Here is a 23,622-nt window from a genome sequence, read left to right as displayed (position 1 = left end):
CTCACACAACAAAAGATTCCCTTCTTACAATTGTGGAAGTGTTTGCAGGCAGAGTGATCAGTGCTCGTCTATTTCCCCCTAGTTGTCCAGATCTAACAGTGTGTACTTGTAAGGTAAACTGAAAGAAAAAGTGTACTGAACAAATCCTCACACATTGGAGGAACTGAAAGAAAACATTATGAACTAAATCAGAAACATTACAGCGGAAGAACTTACTTGCATCAGCCTGAATGTGGTTATCAGATACAATGCCTGTATAACCCAGGAAGGACGACACTTCCAGCATCTTTTGTAAGGTAAGATTTCATATAAAATTGTAGATACATTTAAAGCAAGGCGGCCACGCACAGCATAACATCGGCTGAGACAATTGCCGTACCGCAGAGCACAAATACCGTGCGTTCGGTCTTAGTTTATATGACAGACCCTCTATTTCTGAAAATGTTATGCATTTCTATAAATATACTAGTCATCGCCGAGTGATAAATGATCACCAGCCTTATTAGAAATTGTGAGATTAATGAATTCTCTGAAGTGCTTTGGTATTTCAAACAAGTTACAACAACAGGGTTAACGGTTGTCGTCCTTCCTGCGTGCCACATATTGGTAGAGAAGAGTGCAGTCATCTTCACACCGTTCCCATATGCCAGCAGAAATCCCATCAACTTCGATGAATGGATAATCAGATTTAAACACAAACATACCCCCATCACAGTAAGTGTTGAAAATGCTCTCCCTCAGCCTGTAGACAAGCATTGTAGCATGTAATATTTCAGTTCAGCCTCAGGAATCTTTAAAATTTCAGTCCGAATTGCACTTTTCAGTTCTTCTAAGGTGCGGGGGTTACTTCTATACACTCTATCCTTCAAACTATCCCATAAATACAATCTGTTAAATTGGGAGAAAGACTGCCATAAACCTGCACCTGAATTACACGCAGTATATGGTGTAGCCTCGTCTTACTGGAAACACTTTAGTAGGAAGTAAATAAGTTTTTCCTTTTTAAACAGGTCCACCTTATCAATGCAACATATATTTACAAGAATCGCATATACATAATAAAATTAATAAAACAGGACATATCCCCACCCCAGCCCCACCTTTTGTGCATCTTCAAGCGCTTAGAAAAAATTATCACTAAAATGCATTCCTCAGTTTATGTTCTTAAAAATTCACACTTTCACACCTAGCCTATGCCTTGAAGAGAGATAGAGAGCTCCCTTTCATCAAGGAGTGAAAAGGAGAAAGAAATATGGACTGACTTCTACACAAACGCAGTGTAACAGGAATGGATGCAGGCATTGTACGACTTGCAACGTGATAACAGGATTCTCAGTTCATGTTTGCCACAAAGTGGGTAAGAATAAGAGTTTTCATCAACCAGACTTTCAGTGCGTATACAGGCTGTGTGAAAAATGAGATGATATGTCATGAAGTGTGGGAAAAGACCAAGTCCCTTACACAGTTTTGTACGGAATACTGATCTAATAACGTACTGTAATTTGCACATTTGTGCCCTGTTGCTATCATTAATTAATATATCCTACAATTTTTCATGAGTTTAGACAGTCAGTTGTTTAACTTGTTCTCCATTTAGCATTGAACCTACAGTTTTGAATTTAATCAAAACTAGCAGTTTCCCGCTGGCTCTGCCCGCAATGTACAAAGTACGGTGTTGTTCGTTACTATCCTCACGGATGTATTTGCAAAGTTTTTAGTTAATGAAATAAAGCACATGATCTGCTGTGGTAACAGAATGTAGTATTATGTCAACAAAACACTTGAAAATACATCACACAAAGAAATTGAATTAAATGTTCCTTGGAACAACACTACGCACCAAACTGTTTAAAAGCCCTCCAAAGATCGTCATGGAGCCAAATGTACCCATAACTTTTCTCAGAATCTACCAATTTAAGTAGTTATTACCTCAAAATAAAGTGCTTGATCCACTGAGTGTTTTAAGACTAAAACAAACTGTGTACCTCAATTAGAAGGAAAGATATGATTGCTTTCAATTAGAAAAAAGTTGAAGAAATGAGACGTCAAATTGAATGTGCACTCATAACTTTCCTCAGAATCAACTCATTTTAATAGTTAAGAGCTGAAACAAAATAGCTTGATCCACTGAGTGTTCTTAGGTCAAAACATACTCCGTAGCTCAATTAGAACCAAAGATATGATTGCTTCAAAGAGACAAAAAACTGAAAAATCAAATAATTTGAGGAAGGCGGAAGTTAAGTGATTTATAGTACCTGATGACAAATCTGTTCATGAATACCTTCCAGTTAAAAAAAGAATGAAGGAAATCGACCGGACAGAATGGCCGGACTGACTGACTTTAGTTTTCATACATTTTAATATATAGATGTTCTTAATTCTGTAACACATTGGCACTCGTGCTCCAGGAAATTGTTTGCAGAATTCTCTTCTTACACTCCCAGCAGATTTATACTTTAAAAATCTACAGCACACACTCAATTCAAAATTACACTGTTCAACACCTAATTCAGAAGCAATGAAACTCACTAAACTGATGAACTATTGCTGTATAAGGAGCAACCATGCCGTATGTTGTACAGAGGCTTACCACAGTCTGAGACCATGACATCACTAGGCAAGCTATATGGAACAGCGAAAAGACTAATTTACACTATCAATCTACATCAGGAATCCATATCAGCTAGAATGCAGCAGATATTTAAGTCTGTATGCTCTCAAGTAGAAAGAGGTTAGAGAATTTCAGAGAAGTATTTTAGAAAGAAGAAAGACACAGATTCAAACTGATTCATACATACAAGAAAGACATCTTCACCTTCAAAGATATACCATTTTGGCATAACTTTAAAACTTTACATGCTAGAACAAAATGAAGTTAGGCTTACAGGAGTCTATACCACACATGGAGGTCAGTAGCATATGAGGAAAATGAGATATATATGACATATGGAGGTCGGCATGAAGGGGTTAAACTAACTTTCATTTTCCCCACATTAGCTTAAACTTTATATCAAGTTTAAAATTAATTCAAAATAAAAACCTTCTAACTGCAGGTTTAAACTGCTGATTACATTCCACTTTAACACGCGAGAGGTCGCACCTGCGGCAATTTGCCGCACTTTTTAAATATCTGTTAATAATTTCGTTGCTAGCCACTGTAGGGCTTAGGGGGCTCATTTCACCCCTCCCCTCCCTCTCTCCCACCTGACGTTGATTATCGTCAGTGTATTGCCTGCTGCATTCTAGAGTAGTATAAGTTTTCTTTCACTCTCGCATCTGCCGCGGCTAATTGCCTTCGAGCGACCCCTCGAGTAGTGTATTCTTACATGACTGCATTTCCAAGAAAGTTTCTTAAGTAAACTTCATGAGGTTTATGGTGGCTCTCAGTGAAGTGTGGTGCTGTAGTTTTATCTTGAATTGTGACCAAGTCATTCACAGAAATGTACAAATGCAAACGTTGAGGCAATTTGCTCACGCGCAACCTCTCGCGTTCTAAAACGGGTGCAACCTCTCGCGTGTTAATATATCTGTGGTTTTCCTAGTAGAAGGGTTGGTTTTGACTACCAATACCACACTATTTACTTAAATACTAAACATAATAAAATAGAAAGTAGTATTAGCATTAGAAAAAGGAAGTATTTATTGAAATTTTTTATTAAATAGAAAAAATGTTTTTGATGTGCAAGTGAGGTTAAGAAGACCTATTCCAACAAGAGTGTTGATCATCCTGAAAAATGGGATGAAACGAAGTTTTTTGATAAATTTAGAATTCATAAGCAACCAGCAAACATTGTCTTGCATCGAAGGATGCAATTAAAACAACCGCACAAAATGATGCATGTTTCTGGTAACTTTCAGATATTATGATAGGCAGATTTCTAACATCAGGAACCACAGTGGTATCCATGTGTCTACAACAAGCAAAATAGTTTAAAATGTTTATACAGCCTTAGGACATTTATCACATTATATCAACATGCCAACAACAAATGAAGAAAATGCTAGGGTTAAGCATAGGACATAGGTTATAGATTATATGTGAATGCACATTTCCCTGACTGTATTAGTGCAATTGACTGCACTCATTAAAATACAATCCTGTTACAGTTGCATTTTTTAATAAACTGTATTACATCGTAAGTTACGATCTTTTTCGTTATGATGATTGTTATCAGATTTCCCTTAATTTAATTTTCACCAAGAACTGATGATGACTCCATGGGAGTTGAAACCGGTCTTCTTATAATTTAATAAATTGTTGCAATGTGTTGAATGGTGGAACATCCCTCAAACTTTACATTAAAACTGTATTACAGGTAAATTTCATTGTAAATTAGCCCTGTGACACCAAGAAGATTACACAATTTTAGACCTAAAATTGCTTTCTCAAACCAAACTAACCCTACGCAATAGTAGTAGGCCTACACGTACACTCTCCAATACCACACACTGAAAATGGAATCACCAAATCCAAAATATCCAGAAGGCTGAAATTAAGAACATCTGTTCATCTTTTGCCCTAGAGGAGCACAAAATCATTCAAAATTCAGCTTCTGCCCTAAATTTAGCCCCTTTGCCACAATAGCACAGGCGACAGGCGAAAATTGAATTAGTCATACAAGGACGAGACAAAGATCATTTTAAATCTCACGACGCAGGGTACAAAACTTTGCTAAGTCCCTTTGTAACCCCGAAAACCACATTTTAAGGCCCTAGAACCAACCACCTTTGAGATATTTGCACCACACTGCCACAGCTTACAGTCAAAATGCTGGAGAGCAGATGTTCAAGACTCACTTCCGCTTAGGCAGATTGCATTAGACATGCAGAAAGATTGCAGGAAAATGATATTCTGTGAGTCGACTGTCTCATTTGGAGCAATACGAGCAGACATGCTCCTGCGTAGTACTGTCTCATTTACAGCAACACGATCAGACATGTTTCTGCATTCTATGAGACAGCTTTATACTATTCAACTGTAGTTCCTGTTACTTATAGCTATTTCCCTTTTCTTTTCTGTATCTTCTACACCTAGAAAAGCACAGACAGGCTTATGCAATCAGCTGTCTCACTAACAGCAGTATGATCACACGTTTCTGTATTCTATTATACAGCTCACTGAAGCAACTTTTATCCCCCATACACATCATCTTTTCTTTTATTCTAAATACTTTCAAACTTTCCACTCATTTTTGGTCACAACACTATTGTTCTAACAGGTTTTCCTTTCTGTTTACCTACAGCCCCTGGATACTATAGTTCCTGTTTCTCAAAACTGACAATTTTCCTTTTCTTTTCCATAATGCGATTAGTTAGGGAAGGTGTTCATTGCTATTGACAGGGTAATGATACTTCACAGTGTTCTAATTCTACCTACGACGGGAAATTGTGTTTTTTTCCTATTTCCTAACTTGCTTAATGTACGATACGCACTCGCTGGTGCCTCAGGTGTGAGTTAATGTTGTACAGTGCATCTGCAACAACTGCCAAAAGTTTCCAAGCTCATATGCCACCCACTGCAAAATTGTGGCTGTTGGAGATATATAACCTTGCCATTTGATGGTGTATTGTGAAGGGAAGGGCCTTTTGACGGAAGGGCTATATTACATTTTAAGCATTCTGATCCCATGTCATCACATTTTGAACCACTAATACCTAAGTATGTCCCTCCACATCCACCCACTATCACTAGCCTTGTCCTTACATCACCTAATATAATCAGTCCTGCAAGTTTTTTTTGTTCAGTGCTCTGCCAATGACAAAACAGACAAAGAATTTCCTTTCACTAATTATCATCCTCTTCCTAAAAACTGCTGTCTTTCTGCTGGTCCGGATGATCTACATTCTCCCTCTGACTCAAAAAAACAGTTCAAAAGTTCCATCATCCAATCAAAAACAAAGAGGAAAAATGTGCCATGATAGATTTACAACAGCATTAAGACAAGAAAAACATAGGGAATCCATAAATATATTTTCTGAAAGAAAACCTGATTTTAATAGGGAGACTGTTAGGAAACACACGTAGAAAAATCCTGAAGTCAATTAAAAAGCTGTTAGGAAATACAATGAAAATGAATGATCCTGTGGAAAACAAAGTACTTATTGGAATTAAAATACAACTCCAATACACATTACAGTAACGACAGGGTTACTGTTATGGGCCAAAAAGTCGATTGCAAGTGGTGTCACGGTGTCCTATGTTCAGCACAACTTTGAACCCTTGACCTTCTGAGGCATTCTCCATTGTTGTTCTAAAATCTCTTACGTAAGGACTGTGATTTTACAGAAGCTCTTGAAGTTGTAAAATTAACCAAGGCTTCACGACAGGGAAGATATATGTAAAAAGTGAGTTTTTTCATGCGAGAAGGTAACAGAGTTCCTATTTGTGATAAACTTGGCTTTGAACTTTAAAAACTGGCATAAAATTTCCCTCATGTACCTCCTTGGCTCCAAAGGATGTAATTTGAAAACATCCATTACACTTTCTAACGTTCCTCAAAAAACGTTCAGAATCATAAAGCCATAAACGTCGATTACACTTTGTAACGTTCCTCAAAACACATTCGGAATCATAAAGCCATCAAGCTGATGATGACCTAGTCCCTGAACGGAGATGAAATGTAAACATTGCATAGTTTGTATTGAAACGGTGGACCTTAAAAACAAAATGTTTAACTATTATTATGATCACAGCTTCAATACGGATCAATCATCATGAAATTTATATCTTTTGACTCTCAGCTGTGAAACGGGCAGGAAAGTACGTACGGTACATGCGGACTGGAGAGTGTCTGTTCGAGAGGCAGGCTTGTTTGTGTAATGCTTGTGAATAGTTATCATGTCTAATTCAAGTGTAAGAAATTTTGACAACAAATCCATAATGGATGTTCTTATGGAAGGGACGAGTTCTGAAAATGAGGACAAGAATAACAATTAGACACTAAGAAAACATGATGATTCTGGTGCTTCAGGTAAGTAAATGTAGATAATGAGCTAATTTCAAATTGGTATGAAGTGTAAAGTAATTTTATACCACTTCTTGAAGTGGGTTCTGTAATACTGTTTTATACGGCTTCCTAAAAATGTGGGTGTTTCCCGTGTACAGAAGACAACCTGCAGCAACTTGATGCAACCCGTTGTCAAAGAACGAACTGTGGGAAAGCAAATTACTGATCGTAAACAAGTACCAGTGCCAATTGACCAATTAAGATAGAATCTGTATTAGTGTGTTTCAGTAGATGAGTCCACAATATTAGACAGATTTTGAAATATTAACCGAACTGGTGTCCATAGCTGCGTATGATTTTTTTTTTTTTTTTTTTTCGTTTGTGAAACTTATTTATATTCATAAATTTATATTTAAAAATTGCTGCACTATTATGATAATTAAAACTTATTTTTATGTAGAAGAAAGTGTGATCTTCCTCAATATTCCAAAAGTTGTTATAATCATGGCTTACCCCAGCATTTGAAAAATTTTCAAAAACCATTAAAAATCCTGCGATTTCTGGAGGGTAGCACATTCAAATATGGCCGTCTCCAATGTGTCAAATGTCGGAAAAAAGCCTCACGACAGATATGACATTACTGCTCGGGTTATTCATTTAAAAGTCGCAAGGATGTGATGTGGGAAAAACGGTTATCACCCCTGCTTTCCTTTGATTCTCTCCGACTACCACTTTCTATTCAAATAGCTGCAATTTCCCATTAAACTATGCTTTGCAATAGCGATAAATGAAGCTCAGGGGTAGTCTTTAAACATTGCTGGTCTGGACTTAAAGAATTTTTGTTTTTACCATGGCCAGTTATATATAGCCTATTCACATGTAAGCTTTCCCGATAGCCTTTTAGTACTGCAGCCACAGGAGTGAACGAAAAATATAGTTTACAGGGAAGTTCTATAAAACAACCCAATTTCAATAACAACCTTGGACAACATAATTTGAACGGCAGCAGAATTCAACTGTGATTGGCTGTAGACAAAATAACCTGCCATTATAATGAGAACTTCCCAAGTCAAGTGTGACAAGGTAGGCAAGGAGGCCTGCCATTATAATGCAAACTCCCCAACTCAACTGTGACTGCCAGTAGGAAACTGGGCCTTGCCATTATAAGGAAAACTTCCCAGCTCAAATGCAAATGGAACTAGGAAAGGGAGCCTGTCTTTGTAATGAACACTTCCAAAATCGACTGTGACTGGCAGTAGGCAGGCATTATAATATAAACTCCTGAACTCGACTGTGACAACAAACACCTTGGACAGCACAATTCGAATGCCTTCATAATGACAACTACGCAATTCAAATCTGACTGGCTGTAAGCACGGGTCCCTGCCATCACAATGAAAAATCCCCAGCCCAGACTACACGAGAAAGGACACATGGCAACCTCGCCCAACGCACACAGTATTTTACCTAGAAATCCCTATACAACGTAAAATTCCATAGCGAAGCACAGCTATATTAGACAGTATTAATGTGACACATAAAAAATTCCTATGTAAATGGTATAATATGCCTGATGAACATATCCCGCCTGATGGCTATGACCGTTGAAGCATCAAGTCCATATAGTCCGACACCATGGTAAGCCGATCCGAGTCCTATTGGTCGAAAAACTGACCATAGGATGTTGGCCGGCCAGGTAGGAGAGATGGTGGTACAAAATTCCTCATCTCTAGATTGTGTACTGAAAGCCTGGATTCAAATCCAAACCTCTCTGCAGTGTTCATATGGAATTAGAACATATGATACTGTTGATCTGTCTGTCGGATGAGGACATTAAGCCTTGAGTAGACCCCTTGGTGCTCTTCAACAGCAGTGGGCAATATGCTGGAACAGGGATTTACCCCTCACTTCCTTCATACAACCTGTGACAATACAGTTCAGTGAATGAAGTCAGAACGATCGATCCGGCAATACTGGCGACACACAATGCTGCACCTGCGCAGCAACAGGTTTTGACCACCTGCTCCCAAGGTTGTTCAGTTGAGCGTTGTGTGTGTGCCATGTAAGACCTGTTTGACACAGTGCGTTGGTTTTGAATTGCAAACAGGAACATGAACGACCAAAAGATCAATGTACAGTTTTGTTTTAAGTTTGGCAAGACACCGAAAGAAACGCATGTGATGCTGGTACGTGTTTACGAAGATCAAGCACTGTCCTACAAGTGTGTGTACGAGTGGTTTGCCCGTTTTCGAGGAGGCCAGGAAAGTGTTTCCAACGCCCCTGTAGCGGAAAACCGGCAACCGTCGTCAGTGACTGACGAAAACATTGAGAAGGTGAGGACATTAATCACGAACGATCGGCAAATAGCTGCGTGCATAAGAACAGATGAACTGCAGATTTACCGTGAATCCGTGTGACAAATCGTTACCCAGAAGTTAGGGAAGAGGAAAACGTCTTCTCGTCTTGTGCCACATCACTTGACTGACGATCAGAAGCAGGCACGTTTAGAGGCTACACAGGATTTTGTCGAAACGGCAGATGCAAGACGAAATTTCTTGAACTATGTTGTCACTGAGTATGAAACCTAGCATCTCAGGTACGACGCTGAAACAAAACAGCAAAGCATGGAATGGCGTTCTCCAGGATCCCCTCGTCGGAAAAAGGTCGGAGCCGAAAAGTCACGCATCAAAACCAAGCTCATCGCCTTTTTCGGTAGCCAAGGCATCATCCACAAGGAATTTCTACCTGAGGGAACGACGTCGAATGCTGCACGGTACATTGAAATTTGACCCTTTTCATGAAACGTCTACGCACGGTACGATCCCAGTACGCACAACAAGGTTCATGGTTTTTTTGTCCATGACAACGCTCGCCCACACACAGCCAATATCATCAAACAGTTCATGGCAAAAATGGGGGTGGTGAAACTTGAACATCCCCCATACTCGCCAATCTCAATCCTCCAGACTTCTTCCTATTCCCACGACTCAAACTCGCTTTGAAAGGAAAGAGATTTGATGATATTCCTGACATCCAACAAAATATGATGAGGCTTTTGAACACCATCCCAAAAGAAGCCTTCTTGCAAAGCTTCCAGGACATGTATCGCCGATCTCAGCAGTGCATAGTTATGGGAGAGGACTATTTCAAAGGACAGTAACGTCACTGTTGTGCCTTGTTCATCTATGCTGATAGTACAGAACTATACATCGAACTCTATAGTCACAGGTTTTACACCACATTAATTTCATGTCAATTATGAACACGGTACTACATAACAAGTCCCAGGTTATATTATAAACAAGGCTAGAATCAAATAATATATCCAGAGTCGTCCTCAGTTGACTGACTGTTGGATCCGAGGTTTGTGAGCTTGATTCCAACCCTCCCGTGTGCAAAAATGAATAATTTTGCAATGTGAGCGAACGCTTTAGACTTTTTCAAAATAATTTCCACTACACTCAATACACTCCTTCATACGTTGAAACCAGTCACTGAACCAACTCTGCCACTTTTCTTCGGTTACATTTTCACACTCTTGATCCCATGCTGCCAGAAGCTCCTCACCAGATACAAAACGCCGCCCTTTCAGCTTCATCTTCTCTTCTGGGAAGAGTGCAAACTCACATGGGGCAAGACTAGGACTGTATGGAGGGTAATCAAGCACAGTCAACCTTGATCTGGCAAGAAAATCCATTGTTACATTGGCACGATGTGCTGGAGCATTGTCGTGATGCGAGAGCCAAGTGTTGAGCCGTGACCTTGGACGGAGCTGCTGGAGAGCCTGGATGACCTGAGGCAGACAGGTCTCACTGTACCCCTTCACAGTAACTGTCCTTTGTGTTTCTAGCACAACACAAGTCAGGATGCCCCGTTTCGTGAAGAATACTGCAATCATCCATTTCTTCACCCTCATCCTCAGACAGCCACACCTTGTTCTAGGATTTTGTTGGGACATCGTAATAATAAAGCCAAGTTTCGGCACCTGTAACGATGTTATTGACGTTATGCGATGTCCCATTTTCAAACTGTTTAGCATTTTTCAGCACCATTTCACTCGATGTGTCCTTTGTTCCTCTGAAAGTGAATGGGGCACCCAAAGCGAACAAACCTTTCTAACATGGATATGGTTGTGTAGAACTGAATTAATAGCTGCTGCAGGGATGTGGAGGGTCTCTTCTATCTGCCGTTATGACAACCGCCTCTCTTGCTGCAACATTTTCCTCACAGCTTCAATGTTTTCTTCAGTCACTGATTCAGACGGTCGCCCAGAACGAGGATCATCTTCAACCCCAAAATTTCCCCTCTGGAACTTTGTACCAGCGGAAAATTGTTGTCCGATGTGGACAGTCTTTCTCCAGCACAGGATTAATTTTCTCCAGAAACAGGACAACAGTTAATCCACGAGCAAAATTGTAGCAGATAATTGTGCGATATTCACCTTTAGACCAAACTGACATCTTAACTTGCTTTCAATCCCACTGCTTGGTAACAACTGGTGTGAAGATCGCGCCTTGCTGTCTTCTAGACCGGTTTTCACCCCTCACCATAACAGGGGTGTCCAGCCAACCGTTTTTTAGTATTGCAAAATTTTCCTAGTGCCCTTTGTATATTTTAGTTATCACATAATCTGTTTAATTTTTATTTGGCTGAAGATGGCCACTAGGTGGCTGAAACTAATACCAAGACTGATATAATATTTACTTGATATATTGTACTGTCAATTTATTTCTTATAAATGCACTTCAATACCGAACAAAAATGAAATGTATTGCTTACAATCGGGGATTGACTGCACGGAAACAGCTGATACTCCCGCACAGTACCGTACAGGATAGAGACTTATTCATATTCACGAGCGGAAAAGAATGTGTTGTGAAAGCAATAATTTGGGTGAAGATATTCGAATGTATGAATATATTAGGAGAAAGAAAAGAACCAGACAATCGCAGTGAACAAAGCAAATTTTCCTTAAACGTGAGAGCCTTGGAGAATTCCACCAACTTGTGCCTAGTACTAGTACCAAATGTCCATCAACACTTACAAGGAATTAGTGGAATAAATTGAAATCGCTAATAGACATCAGGCAAAAATTAAAGAAAGGTGTAAGTTTTGAGGAAAGGTGTAAGTGTTGAGGACGGGCTGACAGTATCGTTGAATTCATTATTCAAAACGATTTTTTTAGGTGTAAAGTTAGAAGTGATGTTCACCTCTGGAACAACTATGTCCATGGCAAAATATACAAAATAAAAGATTAGTGGCAGGTGCATTTTGTTGCATTCTACAGGTTGCTAATAAAGTACTGATGAAAAAAAAAAAAAAAAGGAAAAAATGGATGCATTTATATACATCAATTTGAATTCATAATTTGAACGTACCACAATTTACAGTGGAAATATATTTATTTAGGCCTACAGGATTCTGGCCACTGGTGACTCGTACATGTCTGCACCTTACAGATTTAAGATTGCTCACAATTCAATCAGTGTATTTGTTCCCATTATATGTGATGCCATTCATAGAGAATTACAGCCAGATTTCTTGACTGGGTGAAAATTGCAACAAAAGCCTCACAACAGTGGCTCATTGTACTTCAATTATAAAACCATTTATGCTTATTCTTTAACCCTCTACTGCATACTGTTGCCATTAGGCAACAAAAAACTTTTCACCTGTGTAAACGGATACATATTATAGACAGAGGTAGTTTTACGGCACACCTTCAACTGTACAGTCAATTAAACACATATCCCAGTGATGCCTTGTTTTTTTTTTGGTTTTTTTTTTTTTTTTACATAACATAAGACAAAACAGCCCTACAACCAAAGGTACTCCTTCCACCCCGTCAACATACACGCGAACCAACCACCGTTTATTTTACGTGGGCCCTCCCCATCATATTACCACAGGCTTCAGGAGTACCTCTGGCTCAACCTCAAAGACATTACCGACCTACGGTCGTGCAAATATACTTGCGCCCTGCAATACGTACCCATGGCCAGTAGGCAGTAATGTTAAAAGCTTAGCGTAAAATCGTGGAAAATCGTATATATATTCCAATATGGCAATCCACATCACATACGAGTGTTAAGCTATTAGGCCCAGTTAAGAATTGGTGGTATATCTAAACCAATGTTTTATGTTGAACATTAAAGCTTGAAATTTTCTTCACCAAACGGAAACGAAAAATAATTCATGCAGTAGAAGGTTAATGATGCTGGTTCCTGTGACATAATTACTGTCTTTTCAAATGATATTTTGAGGTGTTTACTAAATGGAGGTTAACAGCTTTTAAATTATTTTTTTAATACACTTCGTGAGACCCCACCCACCATAATAGACATATCAAGAAATGCTTCCAGTCAAAATTTACATTACCTAATGTAGAAACAGAGTCAAGTTTCATTACAATCCTGTAAATAATTTTGAAAGAAAGAAAAATGCACATGTTCTGAATATTGTGAAACTGAGAAAAACAAGGAAAAGCAATGGAGTTACTTTCATTGCTTAAGATCCCCCATAATGGTGTTCTTTCTCTCCCTCATGATCCTCTGCAAATCTCTTGTTGCCTCTCCTCTTCTTTCTTATTGTGCCATGTTCAGATTAGTAGCATATCGCTTTTATGACATGCATGTTGCTGAATTTCTGTACTGTCTTCTGTGCAAAGAATCCAGGTCCATATCCAAACTTTGCAAGAATGACAATCCTGTCTTTATTTACATCATTGAAGGCTACAGCAGCTTCAAAAGCAGCTAGTTTTACCAAATGGCTGTGAAGAAAGGTTGTCTATGGACATTCTTCCAGAGCAGAAAATTTAAATTCTCATTAGGGTTCTGCGTATTCATATGTGTGTACATTTCTTGAGTTTATGTGAGGCTAGTGCCCTGTAAACTGGATTAATAATTAAAGGAAAAGCTTCTGGAATACTGTTCTTATGAGTAAATTGGCAGTGTAATAGAATGATACTTGTCACAACTACATGTAAATTACACACAAGGTCTTGTTTATTACACTCATCACTATGCGTAAACTACTGTCTCCCCAAACTTTACACTGACAAGCTGATCCAATTGCTCACTTGGCAATTATAAACCTATAAATCTAAATCCTGCACGTCCAAGTTACTGGTAAACTCCTTGGTACAGAGTGAAAAAAATTTCCACAAAGCACTGGTAGGATTCTTTCTTACCTCAATGTTGATTTTGCCTTTCTCTATTTTTTTTATTTTATTATTATTTTATTTTTTTTTTTTTTTTGCCAGGGGCTTTACATCGCACCGACGCAGATAGGTCTTATGGCGACGATAGGATAGGAAAGGCCTAGGAGTTGGAAGAAAGCGACCGTGGCCTTAATTAAGGTACAGGCCCAGCATTTGCCTGGTGTGAAAATGGGAAACCACGGAAAACCATCTTCAGGGCTGCCGATAGTGGGATTCGAACCTACTATCTCCCGGATGCAAGCTCACAGCCGCGCGCCTCTACACGCACGACCAACTCGCCCGTTTTTTTCTATATTGTTCATATATATCATCTTTACTGATGTGAACACTACCAAGCCTATCCATCCAGAAATACTTTCTTTATGAATCAGCTAAAGGAAAATGAAACATTTGCCTTCAATTTCACCACAAATGAGTACCAAACCCTGCAAAACAATAATATGTGGAAATAACAAGCACCTTGCCTTCTATTTCAAAAGTGAAGAGTATGCCTTTACAACAACTAAATACTATGGCCGTCTACAGTAGAAAGATATTTAGAGCTGCTGCTCAGGTGGTAAATGATTTCATTTTGCTAAATCTTACATTGCCTGTCAAAATTGTAGGCAAGTACAGTAGAACCTCGACAATTCGAAATCGGTTAATTCAAAATCCCACCTAATTCAAAGAAGCTCTCATTCCCAGACACACGAGATACGGTTTTGCATGTTATTTAAATTAATTCGAAATACGGATAATTCGTAATTCGAAGTACAATACCGGCCCTATTACCTAAATTCAGACTTTTTATTCGAAACTGCATTTACAGCAGTAAACAATAGTAGGTTACAGAGTAATTTAAATTCAAAATTTATCCGCGACATGACAGAACTCATCTTCTGGAACGTGCAGGGGTAGCTTTCTGCACTTTCACACACTTCGGTGTATGTGCAATGTGCTTCGTAATTGATAAGTTAGAGTGAACGGAATTCCTTTGTATTCAACGTTTTAAGGAACCCTGTAATATCACACAGCAGACACTGTGCAGAGAAACAGAATCCGTAAAAACTGACGATGCCTACAGTTGACGTAAAAGCGTGGCTCATATAATCAGTTGGTCGGCACTAGAAACATATTGTCACTGCCGATGAAACTTTCTTTTAATGTCGAGCCTGAACGGTCTTATGGTATTAAAGGAGAAAGTGCCAGCAGGGAAATCGTATATGGGTGAGAGTCAATGTACTGTGTTGCAATGCACATGGAAGCGAGAGAATTCCTCCCCTCGTCATAGGGAAGTTCGATAAGCCACAATGTTTTAAGGGCGTAAGGCACTTCCTGTGCATGTACAAGACATCTAAAAATGCAAAAAGTAGAGTAATCCAAAAAAGAATGAATCTGCACAAGGGAACCAGCACAATTTATCCTCGTCATTGAATCGTGTGACTTTTTCTTTCGTTGCGTGAGGTTATGTTCGTCAGTGATTTATCCAAGTGCATTATTTGAACCTTGTTGGATACATTTCGGAAATAGATTTTTCCATTGCATTTGAAAGGTTTAAATTGTGAATCAAGGTGATTGCATGCATTAATGGGTCTTAGAAAACTTTGTGACGCAGCAACTGCTTACATTACTGAAGTACAAGAAAAGTGCCATGGCGGGAAATCGTACAAGGCTAGAGTGACTATATTGTGTTGTCATGCAGAAGGAAATGAGAGAATTTCTCCCCTCGTCATAGGAAAGTTTGATTAGCCACGATGTTTTAAGGGCATCGGGTACTTTCTGTGCAAGTACAGGGCATGTAAAATGCATACAGTACAGTAACCCAATGAGTAAAGCACTTGCACATGGGAGCCAGCATAGATTTCTCCTCGTCTTTGAATCGTGCTTTTCTTTCTTCCTTTCGTTGCAAGAGGTTATGTTTGTCAGCGAGTTATCCAAGTGCATTATTTGAATACTCTAAATGCACCTTCTTGGATGCATTTTGGAAATAAGATTTTTTCCCATGGCATTTGAAAGGTTTAAACTGTGAATCAAGGTTAACTGCATGCAGTAACGGGCCTTAGAATATTCTGTAACGCGGCAAGGGTTGGTACTTCTGAATTACGAATTGGCAGTTAATTTGAAATCACGTAATTCGAAGTCCGATTTTTTTAGTCCCAATGACTTTGAATTAATGAGGTTTTTCTGTGCTGCTTATATAAATTAATGTTTGATAGATTAGGATGCATGGCTCTTGTAAGATCTCGGATTAACTTATAGGGTAACTAATCTATTCAACCTTTTATTACAAGCATGTAACTCTCATATAAATATATTTCTGCCATCATATCCCCGTAATATCACATCACACAAAATGCAGTTTTTTATTTTGTAGAATAAAATCTACAAAACTTTGGTAGAAACGCTTGTCAAAATAGTTACAAATGAATTTTTCACCTTTGTTGTTCATTGTTTACATGGGTTTACAGCACAGTAAATAAAAGAATGGGTCTACCTTGATGCCCTCAGTAGGCCTATATGTTATTAATAAGTTATAAGTAACAGACATGAAAGTAGTGAAAATGATTGCTGGTGCAAACAGATATGACCAATGGCAGGAGAGAACTTGGAATGAGGAGATAAAGGCTAAGTTACAAAGGTATAAAGTGGCAGGAGTGATTCAGTTTGGTAGAACTGCAGTAAGCAGTTTGTCTTACGCAAACGACTTGGTCTACTAAAACCCTGCAATCTAATATCTTGAACTTGAAAAAAGATGCAATGAGTATGGCACGAAAATTACGCTTTTCAAGACAAAAGTAATGGCAGCAGGCAAGACACATAAAAGAGAAATGAATGTCAGGATGGAAATACAAAACTGGAACATGTAGATAATTTCAAGTAGGTATTCAGGATGGGTATTCTTCTAGGATGGCAGTATAGTAAGCCACATTGAAAATAGGTGCAGTAAACCTAGTGCAATAAGCTTGCATATGTGATCAACAGTATTCTGTAAGAGGGCACCAGCTCCTGCACAAAACTACTGTATCCATATACCAGTCTGGTTTCAGACCACCTGTACTGTACAAACCAAGTGCAATGAGCTTGCAGTTGCGATCAACAATATTCTGTAAGAAGGAAGTCAGCTCTTGGACAGAACTATCAATACACTGGTCTGGTTTCAGACCACCTGTGCTGTACAACTGCTTACTACATACACACAGAAAGGAACTCCTACCAGTATTTCAAACTACTTTTTTTGTTAACCATACATGTTCTACCACATGAAATAACCACATTAAGATGTTGTAATAAAGCTATTACCTAATAATTAATAAAAACTGGAGATAAGGTTACTTTCCCATCAGGTGCTAATATACATATCTCATTAAGGATTCCAATAAATGTTGATAGATAAGTAGAGGGAAAACAGATTTAATTTAAAAACTAGAACATTTCTCAAGGACATATATTTTATTAGATAATTTCTTGATCTAACATTGTGTATAACAGTCCCTGAACTTTAACTCTGTAAACACTTCAACCTACTAGTTCACTCAGTCTTTCCATGTCATGAAGTCGCTCTAAAAATAACATTATGTTTTCTTTTCAGTTTTTCTAAATAGTTACTTAACACATCACTGTCACTTTCACATTTCCTCTTGTTTTGAACTGGCAGAGCTTTTTCTAGAAGCAGAAGTCAATGGACTGAAAGTTGAAGCCCCTTCAATAATATATGAACTGCACGAGTTAGACCCCTTCAACACAAACGCTATTTCTGCCTCCTCCATTTCATCTTAGTGAGAGGCTCTCCACCACCAGGTGCCACTTCCATAGGTGTGTTTGTTATAGAACTGAAAAAAGAATGAACAACATATTAATGCAATTCTTCTAAATTGGACCTAAATTTTAGTCTGTACACAAACCTTCGGTTTAAAAAATGTTTAGTTTCAATAATTATTTTTAGTACGATGATTATTAGGTTAGCTTATATTATATTAGTTTCAGTTATATCTGATACATTAATGAACAGATTGATAGAACTTATGGCCTACAGACTGCATTTCCCCCTCACTCTTTCACAACCAGAACACTGGTCTGTACTGTAGGCCTACTATTAAAAATAAATATTACATAATTGTACCTTCTTCCAGCAATAAAGGGTTCCAGAAAGTTGAGGATATCAAGGTAAACCCATTTATCGTTTTCTGTATAGCAGAACTTGGTGGGGTATGTTATCTCTCAGAGTTCGATGCCCTGCCCTCAAAAATTTGCCATTTTTGGCACAAAAGTTTCCTGAAACAATGAATTACAATATTGTGACAAAGAAAATATACATGTAGTACTTAATGGCATACACTTATTTGTCATTAAAGCAAACAATGGTGTTTATTTCATTAGGTTCGAGATGGAGGTTAGGTAAGCTCTGCTTAATGTTTTCCAAACATTTCTTCAACTAAGTCATGAGAACGATAATTGCTACTTGTTCTAGTATAACTTTACCAATCTATTCCGCATAATATATTTTACCAATAATTAATCTAAGTTAACACTACTCATATCAGTATCAAAGGATAGGGTCCACCTATTCAATACCATTAGCTTGTATATCATCTTACAAAACTGGGACTAGTTTCGACCCCATATATCGGGTCATCTTCAACCACGCTTCGATTGGAAGACATATGCACACATATAACCAATAATAAATTAAACAATCTGGTATGTCACAATTTAACTGTGTCATTTGTTTTCAAGTTTGGATATGTTGTTCGGACTTCAACAATATTTTAAATTAAGATTATAAATTGTGACATACCAGACTGTTTAATTTATTATTGGTTATATGTGTGCATGTCTTCCATATGGAGCGTGGCTGAAGATGACCCAGTATATATGGGGTCAAAATTAGTCTCAATTTTATAAGACAGGATACAAGCTAATGGTATTGAATAGGTGGACTCTCCTCTACCCTTTGATAGTGCTCAATTGTCAATACAGATCATTATGAATTTCATAACTTATGAACACTACTCATAACATAAACATAATAAAGCTAAGAAATACTTACCCGTTTTAGTCGTAATTCTCGACGCTATAGAATGCCATACAAAATTCATGGTCTCCCTATTACTATATCCAGGGAGTCTAGGATTATAGGACACTGTTTTCACACACTAGGCAAATTAATGTTTCGATTTCATCAACAGACCACAATGTTACGTCCGCCATTATCGAACAACTGCCAATGAAAACGGACACGCTTGTTTTCACAAACCAGTCAATCGATGCTGTGTGACTGGTACGACTGCCCTCTGTGGGTTTAATTCTTCAGTCGGCTGAGCGCAGTCGTTCGATCGATCCAGTGTGACAGCCCCGTAGACTGGGTACTATTCTAATGTGTGCAAACGCAAGAAACGTTTGCTCCGTTTCCTAGTGTACGTTCTAGAAATTCACAGAAAAGATGTTCTGAGGAATGAAATATTGCTGAAATACCTGAATTATTATATTTAAAAGGTTCCAAGTGTTCTGTAAGATAATACAGATGGAACAAATCACTCATTAGGCCTAATGTACATGTTTATGAAAAAGCCTGTTAGAGAAAAGTATGAAACAAAAGTGCTTTTCAAGGAAATAAAGAAACAACGGGTAAAATGATACTACAAAGAACTTTGCACAGATGTAAACAATTTATCAATGAAGCTAGTACCCCACTGAATCTCTTATTCAATACATACAATTGCATTAATTCTTTACAAACAGCTGATATTAAATCAAAAATGATGGTCATTGGATTACTTGGCTCTGATTGGCAAATTCCAATCAACCGTGCCTTCAACTACCTAGGTATACTAATGGAGACTTTCAGGTTCAAGAGACATTAATTTAAACAGGCAGGCTGTCGTTCAAACTAAACAAAGGTCAGAATTTGGAAAAAATTGAAGCACATTTAAACTAGATACTTAAGTTAAACTGGTTTCATTTATACCAGGTTTAATTCAATTTGACCGGGCTGGGTGGCTCAGAAGGTTGAGGCGTTGGCCTTCTGACTCCAACTTGGCAAGTTCGATCCTGGCTCAGTCCGGTGGTATTTGAAGGGGCTCAAATAGGCTAGCTTCATGTCGGTAGATTTACTGGCATGTAAAACAACTCCTGCAGGACTAAATTCCGGCACCTCGACGTCTCCGAAAACCATAAAAGAGTAGTTAGTGGGACGTAAAGCAAATAACATCATTCAATTTGGAGAAAATGGCCGTTAGTATTCAGAAAATCTATTATGAATACATGGGTATTTAGAAAATTTTTCAATTATACAGACCATTATCTAATGAGTAATGAACTAAGTATCACTAGGTCTAGGAGAGAGAAAGAGGTACAAGGATATCAGTGTTGTCCCCAGAAATTTTCATCAGCCGGGTGGCAGAAATGAGAAGCCGGGCAGGGAGTAACATGTAAAAAAATGAATACACTAAAATTTCAATTTATTCCCATCAGAGTATTAACAATGTCAGACTGGTAAACATTAACTGCAAAATTTAACTATTTGTGTTATCACAAACAAGACATAACAGAGTATTTTGAACTTCTGGTGTTCTACGGCTCATTCATAATCGTGTAACACTGGGGCTTACCACTCTGTTGCTGTGGAGTGTCATACCGGTTTGTGATATGTGGAATAGAGTGCTGCATACGATTCCATGCTAATCCAGACACCGCCCGTGCACGACACTACACGACAGTCAAGCTAAACATTTAACCTCTGATGTAAATGATGCAATTACACTGACAATAATAATGAAGATAAATCATTTAAATAAACATGTTTACAGTATATACAGTATGTCTGTCTGTTAGGTATCAGCCCAGAGGCTGGTTGGATTCTCAAATAGCACCACGAAAGGCTATGCAGTTATAAGGGAACTGCAAAAATCAATCACAGCACTAAAATGAGGCGTACTAGGCAATATGAGGAGTGAGGTAGTTTGCCATCGCTTTGCACACTGGACCAGACAGTGCTAGTGTAACACGACTGACCCTACGAGCAACACCTTTCATAACACTCAAGACGCACTGGATGTGCTCCGAATGTCATTACTCAGCACCACCCATATCCCAGCAGCTTTCATATTGTCACAGCCATGGATGAGACTGGTACTTTGGTGGAAGCTACACTTTACTCTGGCCTGTGCCAAGAGATGGATATGTATTAATATTATGTTAACTAGCACTTATCTAGGTTATGTGAGGCAGGCATTCTGTAAAAACAGTGGGGCTGTGGGCTGATCAAAAAGGTCCCGGTGAGAACACTGGATATTATTATTGAAAAGTTCCCAAGAATAGACATTAAACTGGTTCAAGATATAGAAAGAGAGTGGGTGGCATACAGGAATGTTGTAGTCGAAATGGCAAGGGTTGGGTAAAAGAGAACATTTTGCTGGAATGAAGAAGTCAGGGCTCCAAATAACTAATTACGATAGATGAAAGAAACAGAGCAAAACAAATCATTATATGTAGAGTCCAAAACAAAATCGTGGGAAACTTTTGATAGTAACCAGGAAAGGTTTGGTCAAGCAGCCGGGAAAATTTCCTGAACTGTAACAGAGAAACCTACACCAGGCTTTTCTGAATTCCAAGTCAGTTATGATATATTCTATTCACGATCTGGTGCCCCTACCCTCCCACATGCAACAACGAATAGCCTTATGCTTGAAGAATTAATTCTACCTCTCTCACAGATGACTATTCATCACAGCACAGTGCATACATGGAGCATTGCATAGACAAGCCCATGTACTGAGAAGTAGACTCTAATGTGTGCAAACGCGAGAAACATTGGTTCCGTTTCCTGGTGTGCAGACGACTGATGCCACTAATAATCGACCCTCATATAGTATTACATGTTTCTTTAAAGTCTATTTCCAAGGGGAAAATAATGTTTCTGCATATTATTTATTAATTTCTAAAAATCTATCAGTGATGAAGGAAGAAAATGAATATGGCCTTGAGTTATAGCCCAACATTTGTCCGGCATGTTTTGTAGCCCTCTTTAGGGGTGCTGATGGCAAGGCTCGAATACACTCTCGCGAATATAAGCTTACAGCTACATCACACGTACCGTATCATTAAGCCAACTCGCACAGTAGTACCTTAATGTTATTCTACAAAGACATCTTTCTTGATCAGATTTATGAACCATTTTTAATTCCTAAAAATAAAAACACATGTTAAAGGTCAAGACAGCATTCAATATGCCTGATTACACAACAAACTTGAATCAGGTCAGGACCATCCTGCTACCGTACATGATAGAATGTACTACCTGCGACTGGCTGACGGCCAATACCAAACCTGATAAATAAGGGGAGGATGTTGTTGGAATGTCATCTTTTTTTCCCCTTTCGATTAGGACGTTGTTCAGTAGTACAGAAATTCAATTATATAACAAACGATAACAATATGTTTATATTTTGCAATCTTTTTCCAATTTTGAATGACATATCATTTTTTCAACTTTCAAGAAGGCTTTAAGTCAATATGTAGCATTTAGAAGACTTTTTAGACCATTTTAAAATAATTATTTTAAAATTTATGCATGTATTCTTTAGACTGATAAAAGTCCCTATGCAACAACATAAAAAAAATCAATTTTTTTCTTACATATTGTTAAATTTGCTAAATATCTTCCATGACAAAGTAAAATGACCAGCAATTGTTACCTGTGACTTGCGTTTCCAAGATAATTACAGGAACACACTACAGAACTATGATGAATAGGACAAAGTATTTCCTAATGTGTCTCCTGTCTTGAGCAGAAGGAATGCACCAGCCTTAGCACCCCCTTCTACAGCCAGTTATTCATCCCCGCATACCTAAAGGCCAAGCACAAATGGAAACGAGAAGGGTTTGTAAACAACAGTTATATAACTTTCTGCTTCAGTAAGGAATATTCCTCCCAAATAGTTCGGTGCAACAAAAATGCCCAAAGTGAAACCACCATGAAGCCTATGTTTAATCAACTAGCATATGAATTTGGAAAAGACACGTTTGCGACAGGTGGGCATGTTTTATTTTGTAAACTGGGCAGTGTTACAGTGAGTCCAGAAAGGAAATTTATTGCTCAGCAGCACATTAAACACGAAAAATATCTGAAATCTGTAACGAGTGCAAGGAACAAGTTTTCCCAGGTTCTTCGGGGACAAAGTGCACTACATCCAGAAATCATTATTCCATATTATAGGCCTATACACTTTCAAGTAAATTAGGATATAATTATTTCTGCAAAAACAAGAGCTGTGCAGTGAATAGAACAGGGATATATCGCTTGTGAATCTATTGTTATAAAGTCAACAGAATTCAGTTTGATCAAAGATTTGTCTTTTTCTACTTATTTTATAGCATTTTTCCACAATATTAACAGCATTGTATTCATTTTCAGAGATTTTTAGGTCAACAACACCCGCCCCCTACTGATAAATAAAGGAAGAATAGTAAAGTTATTTG

General features: G+C 38.2%; 1 protein-coding gene across 8 annotated transcripts in view; it reads right to left on the bottom strand.

The window, feature by feature from the left end:
• Positions 1-23,622, bottom strand: part of Pcl (polycomb protein Pcl) — a 374,533-nt gene that overhangs the window by 340,533 nt on the left and 10,378 nt on the right. The window contains exons 1-3 of one of the 8 annotated variants that reach the window (XM_067143089.2): positions 19,193-20,543; positions 18,266-18,417; positions 17,671-17,975 (exon numbers count right to left, since the gene is read on the bottom strand). The exons of 5 other annotated variants lie outside the window; for them this stretch is intronic. The gene's annotated coding sequence lies outside the window, so the exon portion shown is untranslated. Of the gene's footprint in view, positions 1-17,670; positions 17,976-18,265; positions 18,729-19,192; positions 20,544-23,622 lie in introns of those variants that run through there. 2 more of the 8 variants (XM_067143088.2, XM_068226677.1) reach the window with 2 other exon arrangements.

The sequence above is a fragment of the Anabrus simplex genome, chromosome 3, assembly GCF_040414725.1.
Source record: "Anabrus simplex isolate iqAnaSimp1 chromosome 3, ASM4041472v1, whole genome shotgun sequence".
Taxonomy (NCBI): domain Eukaryota; kingdom Metazoa; phylum Arthropoda; class Insecta; order Orthoptera; family Tettigoniidae; genus Anabrus; species Anabrus simplex.
Note: the sequence above shows the minus strand (reverse complement) of the source record. Positions and strands in the feature narration are given on the sequence as shown.